General features: G+C 36.4%; 1 long non-coding RNA gene across 1 annotated transcript in view; it reads left to right on the forward strand.

Annotated features, from left to right (window-relative positions):
- Positions 1 to 9,660, forward strand: part of LOC125100370 (uncharacterized) — a 57,237-nt gene extending 47,577 nt beyond the window's left edge. The window contains exon 3 of the long non-coding RNA XR_007127518.1: positions 9,549 to 9,660. This is a non-coding gene — a long non-coding RNA (uncharacterized LOC125100370). The remainder of the gene's footprint in view (positions 1 to 9,548) is intronic.
- Positions 9,661 to 10,973: the final 1,313 nt, after the last annotated feature.

Raw genomic sequence — 10,973 nt, forward strand, 5'->3', positions numbered from 1 at the left:
AACTCCTTTATTTATAATTGCCTGTCAGTGCAATATTCTTGTCATTCCTTCTTTATTTTTTTTTAAGATTTTATTTATTTATTTGACAGACAGAGATCACAAGTAGGCAGAGAGGCAGGCACAGAGAGAGGAGGAAGCAGGCTCCCCGCTGAGCAGAGAGCCCGATGCGGGGCTCGATCCTAGGACCCTGGGATCATGACCTGAGCCGAAGGCAGAGGCTTTAATGCACTGAGCCACCCAGGCGCCCCTGTCATTCCTTCTTTATCAGGGATGTATGTCCAAGATTCTAATTTGGGAAGTAGGTATATTCCTGATTCTAACATGTACCACCAGGATCACCTTTTTTTTTTTTTTTAAGATTTTATTTATTTATTTGACAGACAGAGATCACAAGCAGGCAGAGAGGCAGGCAGAGAGAGAGGAAGGGAAGCAGGCTCCCTGCTGAGCAGAGAACCTGATGTGGGGCTCGATCCTAGGACCCTGGGATCATGACCTGAGCCGAAGGCAGAGGCCTTAACCCACTGAACCACCCAGGCGCCCCACCAGGATCATCTTATATGAAACATTTTATGTGCTGTTTTGCCTCTATTTATGTTCAAGTTTTGTTTTCACAACTAAGGTAATGATTATTAAATTAATTATAAGGCTAATCAAAACAAAACATATCCATAGAATAGGAATCCTAGAAATTAAAATCTGACATTAAAATTTTACAAAAACTCCCATTTGTCCAGAATTTAACTCAACTTAGTTAATTTGACAACTCTTTTTTTTTTTTTAAGAATTTTTTTATTTAATTGACAGAGAGATATCACAAGTAGGCAGAGAGGCAGGCAGAGAGGAAGGGAAGCAGGCTCCCTGCTGAGCAGAGAGCCCAGTGCAGGGCTTGATCCTGGGACCCTGGGACCATGACCTGAGCTGAAAGCAGAGGCTTTAGCCACTGAGCCACCAAGGCACCCCTGAGAACTCTTAAAAGTATTATGTGTTAAGTGTTACTGAGACTTCCAAGCTGAGTAAAACATGGTCCTTGTCCTCTAAGAGCTGGTAATGTGGGAGGTGAGATAAAGCAAAGTAGAATATTATCACAAAAGAAAATTCTCAGGTTAACTGAGAATTATTACAGTTATCCTAAAGAGGCTATCAATGACCAAAAAAATACAAAAGCAGTATAACATACTTGATACCCAAAGCCCACTGTATGATTTACAATATTCTTTTGATGCCTATGGAAGAAGTATGACTTCTCTTTCTCAAATGTGCTGGAATCCACGAGAATCTACCTTTTATGGGAGAGAACAGATGTAATAAGTAGGGGAAAATAAAATGGCATCCAAAGAAAGTGCAGATTGCAAATGAAGGCAAATTTAAGTAACCTGCTGGGGATTAAAAAACTGGAAAAACAAGATGATAAAAAATGGGAGAAGATTGGGGATTAATTCTAGATGACAAAATCATGTGCGCCTTGCCGAGGTTTCTGTGTGCTCCCAGGAAATGTTTACAAACAGTATTCTAGGTGCAAAGAAAAGGGCTGTGACAAGGGGACAACTTGGAAATAGCTACAAAAATACTGGGGGATGTTATGGTTAATTGGATCATAAATAAAAAGTTTTTTTCTATGCAGAGAAAGAAATTCTTGAAATGTAAACTGTGCCTCACTGTCAAAAGTTTCTCCCATTTTTTCTTTTAGTAATTATTTCAGGAAGGGTATACACCATACAGCTATGTATTACTATTGATCACTAGGCACTACATGGTGATATTGTCTACTTTCGCCATCTAATAAAAGCTTGTCATACAGGGTTTTTTGTTGTTGTTTTTGTTTTTTGTTTTTTTCCTAGTGAAGAAATCTGTCAGCTTTGCTAAAACATAGGTTTACTGTCTGGCATTGTTCTTTCAGGCTTTCACTTTATGAGGCTACAAATGTCCTTGATCCTAACAGGAACCCATTTTTGTTGTTATTTTTCTGGATAAGTGGCTTCCTTTCCTTTTGTTGATGGCCTGAGGTAGATTGGGCTGAAGACAGCACTACATTAGACTTGTGTTCTTTTGAGGCAAATACAGTTTGTAAAGAAAAGTGGAAACACACCTTGATGAAGAATGTCCAGTAGGCATTGTGCTTTTAAAAGTGCCTACCCTTTCCTCTATATGTAATAGGGATCAGGATTCATCCTCGCAGTTAATACATTAGCATTTGTGGGGTGCCTGGGTGGCTCAGTGGGTTAAAGCCTCTGCCTTCGGCTCAGGTCATGATCTCAGGGTCCTGGGCTCGAGCCCCACATTGGGCTCTCTGCTCAGCAGGGAGTCTGCTTCCTCCTCTCTCTCTGCCTGCCTCTGCCTACTTGTGATCTCTGTCTGTCAAATAAATAAATAAAATCTTTAAAAATAATTAGTATTTGTTAGAGACCAGGTAGTATTTTAGATGTTAACAGTACAGTGGTGCCTGAGCCGGGCCAGGTTTCTAAGCTCAACAGGTTTATGAAACAAGTGAACAAGTATGTGAACAAGATAGTGATTATTGCTAAAAGAAAATAAAACAAATCGATGGGATAAACAATAATGTGGTCAGAGACAGGTAGTAATTTAGGTGAACTGATCAGGGAGAACCTCTCTGATGATGATAGGGCATTTAAGAACTGAATGACAGAGACAGTGGCATATGATGATCAGGGGCTCTGAATGTTCAGCCCAAGGAATAAAACTAGCACATCAATGGCTGGATGGAAGGAACAAGGCTATAGGTATTAAGAAGCTTGTTGGGCAGTTCTTAATTTTTGACTTGGTAAAGATGTCTGTGTAAGCCGTAGCCAACTAGGGTTGGAATCCAGCTGAATTCGGAAATTTTAATAAAGATGAAGGCTTTTATTTTTTTGTTTCCTTTGTTATTTCTTCTAACCAGATTAAAAGTATAAATAAGTTATGAGGGGAGAAAATTTGTTTAACCTACTTAGACAACAAGCAGTTTTCTTGTTTAATCACCTAAGATTATACCCAAAAAGCAAAATCATTTTCTATTATATAAAATCATGTTTTGTAGTATTGAAGCAGAATTACCGAATAGTTATTAGAAATATTTTATTAATCTTGTATAATTGTTGTGGGTATAGAGTAAATGAATGTTCATGAGCACCCACAGTATTTCAGGATGCACTGGCCAAAATTCGTTGTAACTGTTGTCTTCTAACTCCATTTTATGGACAAAGAGTCGAGGTACAGGAAATTTAAGTTACGCAAGTAGGAGAGCTGGTCTCTCTCATGGATCCGAAGCACAGACCTGTCATATTACTCTTTCCCTTGCAGCTTGAAGTATTAACAATTCTTTAAAAATAAACAATGATTATGATCTTTCACTTGTTCAGGTGGGGTTTCTTTTTACCTGGTTCTAAGTAGTGAGATTTATCCTGGATATGATAAAATCTACATTTTTTTTTTTTTTACCCCTTTTAACTAAAGCTTATTATGTGGAAGTGTTTAAGGTTAGATGGCTTTGTTATTATTTACCATCTGACCTGCTATTGTACTGGAGCAAGATAATAGCATTTGGGGAAAATAGAACCACTGATTATTTGACACATTCCTGTACAAGGACTTATAGTTCAGGATGAACTTCATTCCTAATATTGCTTTTGATGATTCATAGGTGAGTTGGGCTTTCCATTCAGAATGCAGCAGAATAACACCTCTGGTGGGGATGGTGGTAGCTGCGGTTTTGAAACTTTGTGACACAATTCATCACTGTGATTTAAATTCTCAAAATTACTCATTTCTGCTTCCACTACTGGGAATGTTTTACTTTAATTAAAAACGTTCAGTCCCCAGCAGGCCTCATATGTATAGACTTGCTAATCCATAAACTTAGTTCATGGCTTTGAGTTACAACTTGTATTCTCAGTGACTAGATTAGTGATCACTAAGAAAGCTAGCTACTAAATGTGACTGGTTTGGTATAACTCAAACAGTATGTCGTAACAACAGGTAAGTCAGCATATCATTTTGAGATACAGATAGCAGATTGAAAAGAAATTATCCCATCCAGTCATAGAAGCTAAGAAATCAATGCTTTTTTATGAAGAAATATTTGGAAAAAGAAACCAAACCACATAGATCCACCCTGGTTTTATTTAAGTAAAATGAATGTCTCCTTATATAGAAGAATGTCCTCTTACATATTTTCAGTCTCGTTGAAGAGGTAAATGAGAAATGGTGTTTCACTGTCGAGATGTATCTTGCACATTTGATGGAAAATTACTGAAGAGAAGCAGTCACATTTTAGAGTCTCAAACCTGTTAGAAAGTAAGAGTAGTTTCTCTCCATGGAATTGTTATTGTGAAAAAAATAGGCTAGCTTATAATACTGGGGTGCTTGATTTCAAGTCCAAGTTTATATTGGGCCTTCAACAAGGTGTGGAACTATAATAGGATGTGGTGGTTTGATATAAGGTAGTTTATAAGTCTGATTCTTACAAGCCCATGACATTCTACTGAGAATTCTCTGATTTTTCTCAAGTAAGAAATGTTTGTATGGGGGTCATTGTTAGACATTTTGTGTGGGTTAAAGAAAATAAATATGAAACAATTACTGCTATATGGGAACATTTCCTTAGTGTCTATGCTATGGTATAGCTCTGGCATGTTTGAATTGTTGGCAAAAGAAGAAAAAACTACTATAGATATATTGATACCTACAATAACTTTGGGAAAGTATTGGTCATATTTAATTATCTTGGATTTTGGCTGTTCTACTGATATTGTTTTCAGAAAAGAGATAAAAATAAGACCAATTATAATAAGAAGACCCAAGTTCCCGGTGGTTTTCTCATCAGTGGGATAGATTTTAGGGAAATCCCAATTTATCTGATTTAATAATGTCTGTGAGAAAGTAATTTCCAGAATACAAATAGTTCTAATACAGATTTTTTTCATTGCTTTACATAATCCTTAGTGTTTCACCATCTTTAATTACTATGTTGCTGACTTGTGAATGAAGATCTGTAGTGATCACAGCATGTGTCCTAGGCATGCTTACTTTGGCAGATCCCACTCCTTACTGTATTACATACTAATTCTCATGCATCTATTTGAATGCAGCACATTAGATTGATTTTTTTTGATGTAAAAATTTTAGATAATTCTATTTGAAAAGAATAAATTATTTCTTTTGCTCTTGAGATTTAATTTTTTTGTATTTGCATATGAACCGAGTAGCAGTTGACATACATTTCTTTTTATTTTTAAAGATTTATATTTATTTGTTTGGCAGATGGAGAGAGAGAGCATAAGTTGGCAGAGCAGCAGGCAGACGGAGAGGGAGAAGCAGGGAGCCTGATGTGGGGCTCGATCCCAGGACCCTGACATCATGACCCGAGCTGAAGGCAGCCACTTAACCCACTGAGCCACCCAGGTGCCCGAGTTGACATACATTTCTGTGGACATTATTTGTACATTGATTTATTTTTATTTTTGGAGCCAACGGTAAACAAATTTAGGGAGAGGGGGCCCTTGGAAAGCTCATATTTCCTATGTTTTTTGTTTGCAATATATAATGCAAAAAATGTGCCTGGCTCTGCAAAATTGGTCTAAACTACTACAGTTCTATAAGAAGTCTAAGACAGTCATTGCATAGCTGATTTCATGGTTCTTATGGCAAAAGTTGGTAAGTATTTACTTCCACTTTTGTAGAGAGTAAGGTTGAAATGTTTGGGCTTCTTGAGACAAAATACTGTCACCTTAAGGATAGTATAACTGTCAGACTCAGTAAATCTGAGGTAAAACTGCTATTTAATATAGAACAAGTACTACTCTGATACCAATTTTTTCTAACAGATAAAATGATCATTGATTTAATCACACTTATACATACACGTATGTATACACACACGTATGTATATATAACTTTTAAGATGACCGTATTATGTGTCTTTACAAAAAGACAGAAGCCTTCCTACCCCCACCTACACCGTAGACACTACAGATCGAAAAAAAAGGAAAAGGTTGAACCTTGTGGATCGAAGAAGAGGCAGGAGATATAAAACGGATTAACGTTAAAATGAAGATAAATTCCTGAAAGCAAACAAAGGCATGAGAAAATGCAAAATGCTTTCAAGGTTAAATAGAGTGATAATCTCAAAAGCCAAATGAATTTAAAGTTCTATTCGGTTTTATCACAGCCTTTCACAAATAAGACCTTAAAGAGATACCTGGGTAAATATGATGAGCTACTGTAGCGGTTCACCACCGGAATACCATATCTGTCATCTGATTCCCTCTTTCTTACCGTTACCCCTCCATGTAAAAAAGTGTCGGTTTGAGACCGATTGCATGACTTACTGATGTTTGAGTCATCTCAGTACAATGTGTATTTTGTTTTCAATTCAAATCCTTGGCTCCGTCCAAGTGCAGGCACCATTTGTTAATTAGAGAAAGAATATTCAAATTGTCTGAACATGGTTAACACCCCAGTATTGAGTTCTGTGCCAATGTGGCTGGATTTTGTGTTTAATATCTCCATGGAACAGCGAGTTTTACTGTGGCATTAGCTGACGATTTCTTTCTCTTCCCATTAATCTTTTCCTGTATACTTGCTGAGGGCTTTTGACCTGGTCACTCAGGGACTTGCCAGCTAGCAGTTGACCAGTATGTGTCCTTTGTTTTGTTTTCTGGTTGATCTGGTGGGTCATCAGGTCAGTGCCCAACTATATTAGAAATAATAGCTGTAAGTTAAAGCATGGTGAGCCTTTAAAAGCCCATAAAATGTTAAAAAGCCATTTGATCACATGTAATGCTTAAGAAATACCCTGGTAGAAGTTTGATTGTGTGAAAAATGACAGGTACGTATACTACCATTAACCTGTCCACTGACTCTTATTTTATAGCTGTGTTGAGTATTTCTAGTTTTCAACAATACTAAGTTTGATTTTTTAAATAGCAGGTTAATTAGAAAGGGGATTACAGTAAAGATAGTACAAAATATCTTCATTTGACTGCTAACATTTCTTTATAAGGTCACTCTGCTTCCTGTAATCTCAAAAAGAAGGTATATATTGTGCTTGCATTGCTTGACTTTTTTCTAGTAGAAAGCATACCATGTTATAAATTTATAGTTTAAAAATATTACGGATAAGAAAAAATATCATATCCCAAATTAGAATTTGTGGAAATACTAAAATGAATAATGTATTTATTCAAGGGTTGAGAAATGAACCTTATTTCCCAGTGGAATGTGGAGTTACTAACATGGAGAACGAAGGAATGTTAGTTAAAGTTCAAGACAGCAGAAATTCAAGGAAGACAGGCTTTTTAGGTATCTTATTACTTGTGAGAAATGACTAAACCTTTGAAACTAGGACACTGAAGTGAAAAGTAAATCTATAGGAGGTTTAAGTAGATATGTGACCCACCGATATCTTTTTGAACTGGGGATGGAGCCTGAAAGTTTCTAGGTACTGGTCCTGCTATAGGTAGCTAACCTGTGGTGGGGCCCAGTGGGAAGCAGTTTCCAGAAGACTGGACTAGTCTTGCTCTGAGAAAAAGACAATGGAGACTTAGTGTGGTTGGGGAGAGGGGAGGGAGAACTTAGGTAAGATTATAGATGACAACAGTGATACTGAATTCTGGATCAATTAGAAGTGGCAAGCAATCAGATAGTTAAAGTGGAAGCTTGGATAGACTTCCCTGTAATAAAAAGGTTAATACTATTTTCACCCCAGGCACTCATACTTCATGTTTGTACAAGTTAGCTTGCAGTAGTAATGTTTTTGGTAAGAAAATGGGGAAAACACTGCACTGGCTTTTCTACTGGCTTTAAAAACATACACAGTTTCTTATATAGGTTGGGCATTTAAAAATAAAACATAGTTGGTAATACTTAGTTGAAGAAAAATATAGCTAAAATTTGGGCCTTAAACAAAAATCATAGATATATTCCCTCATCTTCAAGAAATCATAACATAAGCTTGTGTCAAAAAATATTCCATTGAGGAGCAGGGATTCTTGAATGGTCTGGGGTGCACTTAGGAATCCAGAATGGGTTGTATTTGGCAGGAGTTAGTCTCCTTACTCTGACTCTCATTTGCAAATTTCTTACCAAACCAGGGTCATCTAAGAAATTAACACTCACAAGTTATATGACTTTTAAGCAAGAAACTAACTCGTAAATTTAGAGATGGCCACTTAAGTGGACAGTGAATGTAAGTGGATTATTTTATGGAGGCTTTGAGGCCTCTAATAACTTTCTGTAAAGATTCTTTGATATATTAAGAGAGCTTGTGCACAGTTGATTTATTTACTGCGCGTTCTTTACCCTCTGCACCATGGGCATTAAAAAAATGCCTAAATCTAGAAGTGGCTGAGTTGAGTATGGTATAGAAAAAAAGTTGAGTTGAATGATAAGCATTTAAGAATATTAAAAAGAAATATTCTATATCCATTGGGCTCTACTAGTAACAGATTGGTTCAAGCAGATCTCAGTAGGTTGTAAGGTAGTATTGGTCATTTTCACGTCCACCCTCAGCCCTGAAATTGCTTTCTCTTCAGTGCACTTTGCTTTTCTTTTTCCCCTAAACACCCTTTGTTCTGTACTGCAGTTAGTGGTGGATACATCGGTCTTTTTTGATAGGTTTTTAAGCTCCGTATCTTATATATCTTATTCGGCTCCCAAGACACTGCCTTACTGATAGTAGCCTTTCAATCACTGCTTTTTGAATTAGATCTTGAGAACTATTTAGCCTGCATCAGGAAATAAACAGATGGCCTAGAGCCTCAGATGCCATTCCAGCTTTACCGCTTGCTACCTGAGTGGCCTTGGAAAAGTTACTCAGTCTCTTTGAGGCTTAGTTTCTCCACCTGCAAAATGGGCTAATAAAAGTACTTGTCTCTTAGAGTTGCTGTGAAGGTTGACTAAAATAATTTATGTCAAGACTTAGGACAGTGCCTAGTGCCATATATAGGATACATATAAAGGAGTCAATAGATTTGAGGTATTTGATTTTGATGATATCCCAGTACTTTTTTCAGAGACTACTTAAAAGAATTATCGACTACAGCAGTAGAAAGAAGACTTTATTAAAATCCTGGAGTCTAGATTTTCATCTTGTTTTTATTGGTATTTATGTAACCTTACCCTGACCAAGATTTCATGAGCTTGATTCCTCATTTAGAAATGAAGGTGTTTGGATTTGATGTCTCTACAACTATTTCCAGTTTAAAAGTTTAGTGATTAATATTCTATTTATGCTAATGGAAGGGCATTTTAAAAATACAATATATGAACCTTTAAGATAGTACATAATTTATGTATGATAGATTATACTTGATTAAAAATGGAAAAATGTTAAGGTCTTATTGAGACCACAACAATTAAATAATGTTTTAATCTGTATAAAACTCATTTAAATAAGTGAAAGTAAGATGTATGTTTATTTTTTAGAATTTAACATTTTTATCTGCTTAGCAAAAGTTGAAACTAAACATGACTTATCAGGTGAAGTGATAATCCAGATATTGATAGAACTGAAAAAATGCTGCACAAACTTAATGAATGTGTCCTTTTCCCAGGGGCAGTTTACTAATGTTCTGGTGACATCTTTGGATCCATTATGCTTCTGTCTGGATGATTGCTGAATGGTTGAGTCATTCGTCTGGAGTTCTCTCTGTGACTTGGGTTCCAAAGCAAACTGACATTTAAGTCTTGATGACTGGAAAGTGGAAATGATCCATTCCACCATGAAACCCTGGGTTTGAAGAGATTACCCTGGATCTTTCATAGCTCTGAGTTGCAACACATGATTGATTAAATCTTTTTACTCTAAATACCCAGCAACTATAACCCTCTTGTTTCTGCTCTGTTGAGTTTTGAAGTGATAACATTTAGTGCTATCTCTCATTCCTCAGGCCCCATTCACTCTCCAAACCATTGCAATCCGATTTCTGCCTTGCCACTTCATTGAAACTGCTTTGGCAAAAGATAACACCTTCAAAATTGTTAACTCCAATGGATATTTTTATCCTTTTTTTTTTTTTTAAAAAAAACTCTACTGCTTTAGATGATACTGCTACATTCTCCTTCTCTAAACTTTCTTTAAACAAATACACTTCCTTTGCTCTGTGCATTCATAACTTGTTTTCCTTTCCTACTGACTGGTCCTTCTTATTTGAGACTTTGTATTATCTTTTTAACCTTAATTTTACCCTTTCTCGTATACTCAAACTCAAAAGATCCTGTGGGCTCTACTTTCAAAAGGTACCTGATTCCTACCTGTTCTTGTTACCACTCTAAACTACCACCATTCTCTCTTGAAATGGTATGACCTTCAAAAAAAAAAAAAAATAATGATAGCAACAATAAAAGCCTGTTTTTGCTTTTGCCCATACAGTAGGTAACAGCCAGAGTAGGTTCATTAAAACAGCCAGAGTAGGTTCATTAAACATAAATCATATTACTTTACCAGCTTAAACTTCCACTGGCTTCCAATATTATTCTAAGTAAAATTCCACATAATGAAGTCTATACAATGTTCATTAAGGCTCTTCTTCATCCGGCTCCTTATTCTCTCTCTGACATCTCTTCCTTCTATTTTCTTTCTCCATCTGTAGTATTTTTTCATCCATACCGACCCCATGTTGTTTCCCAATCCAAGCACACTTGTAACTCAAGATCTTTGCATTTGCTGTTTCTTTTTTCTTGGAAAGCTCTATTCCTAGGAATAGGAATTCCTATTATCTAGATATCCTACTATCTAGGAATGATTCCTCTAACTCACCTTCTCACTTTAGATCTTTGCTCAAAAATCACTCTAAAAGTGAAGCATTTCCTAACCATGCCATATAAAATAGCAATGCTCTCCCTCCTTCAGACCTTATTTGATTTTTCTCAGTTGTACTTGTCTTCATCTTATTATACTGTTGGTGGTAGCTAGATATATTGTCTTGACTTTTTTCCTAAGCTCTCTGAAAAACATTTCTACTTAATTGTCCTACAGA

Source organism: Lutra lutra, chromosome 5 (genome assembly GCF_902655055.1).
Source record: "Lutra lutra chromosome 5, mLutLut1.2, whole genome shotgun sequence".
NCBI classification, from domain to species: Eukaryota; Metazoa; Chordata; class Mammalia; order Carnivora; family Mustelidae; genus Lutra; species Lutra lutra.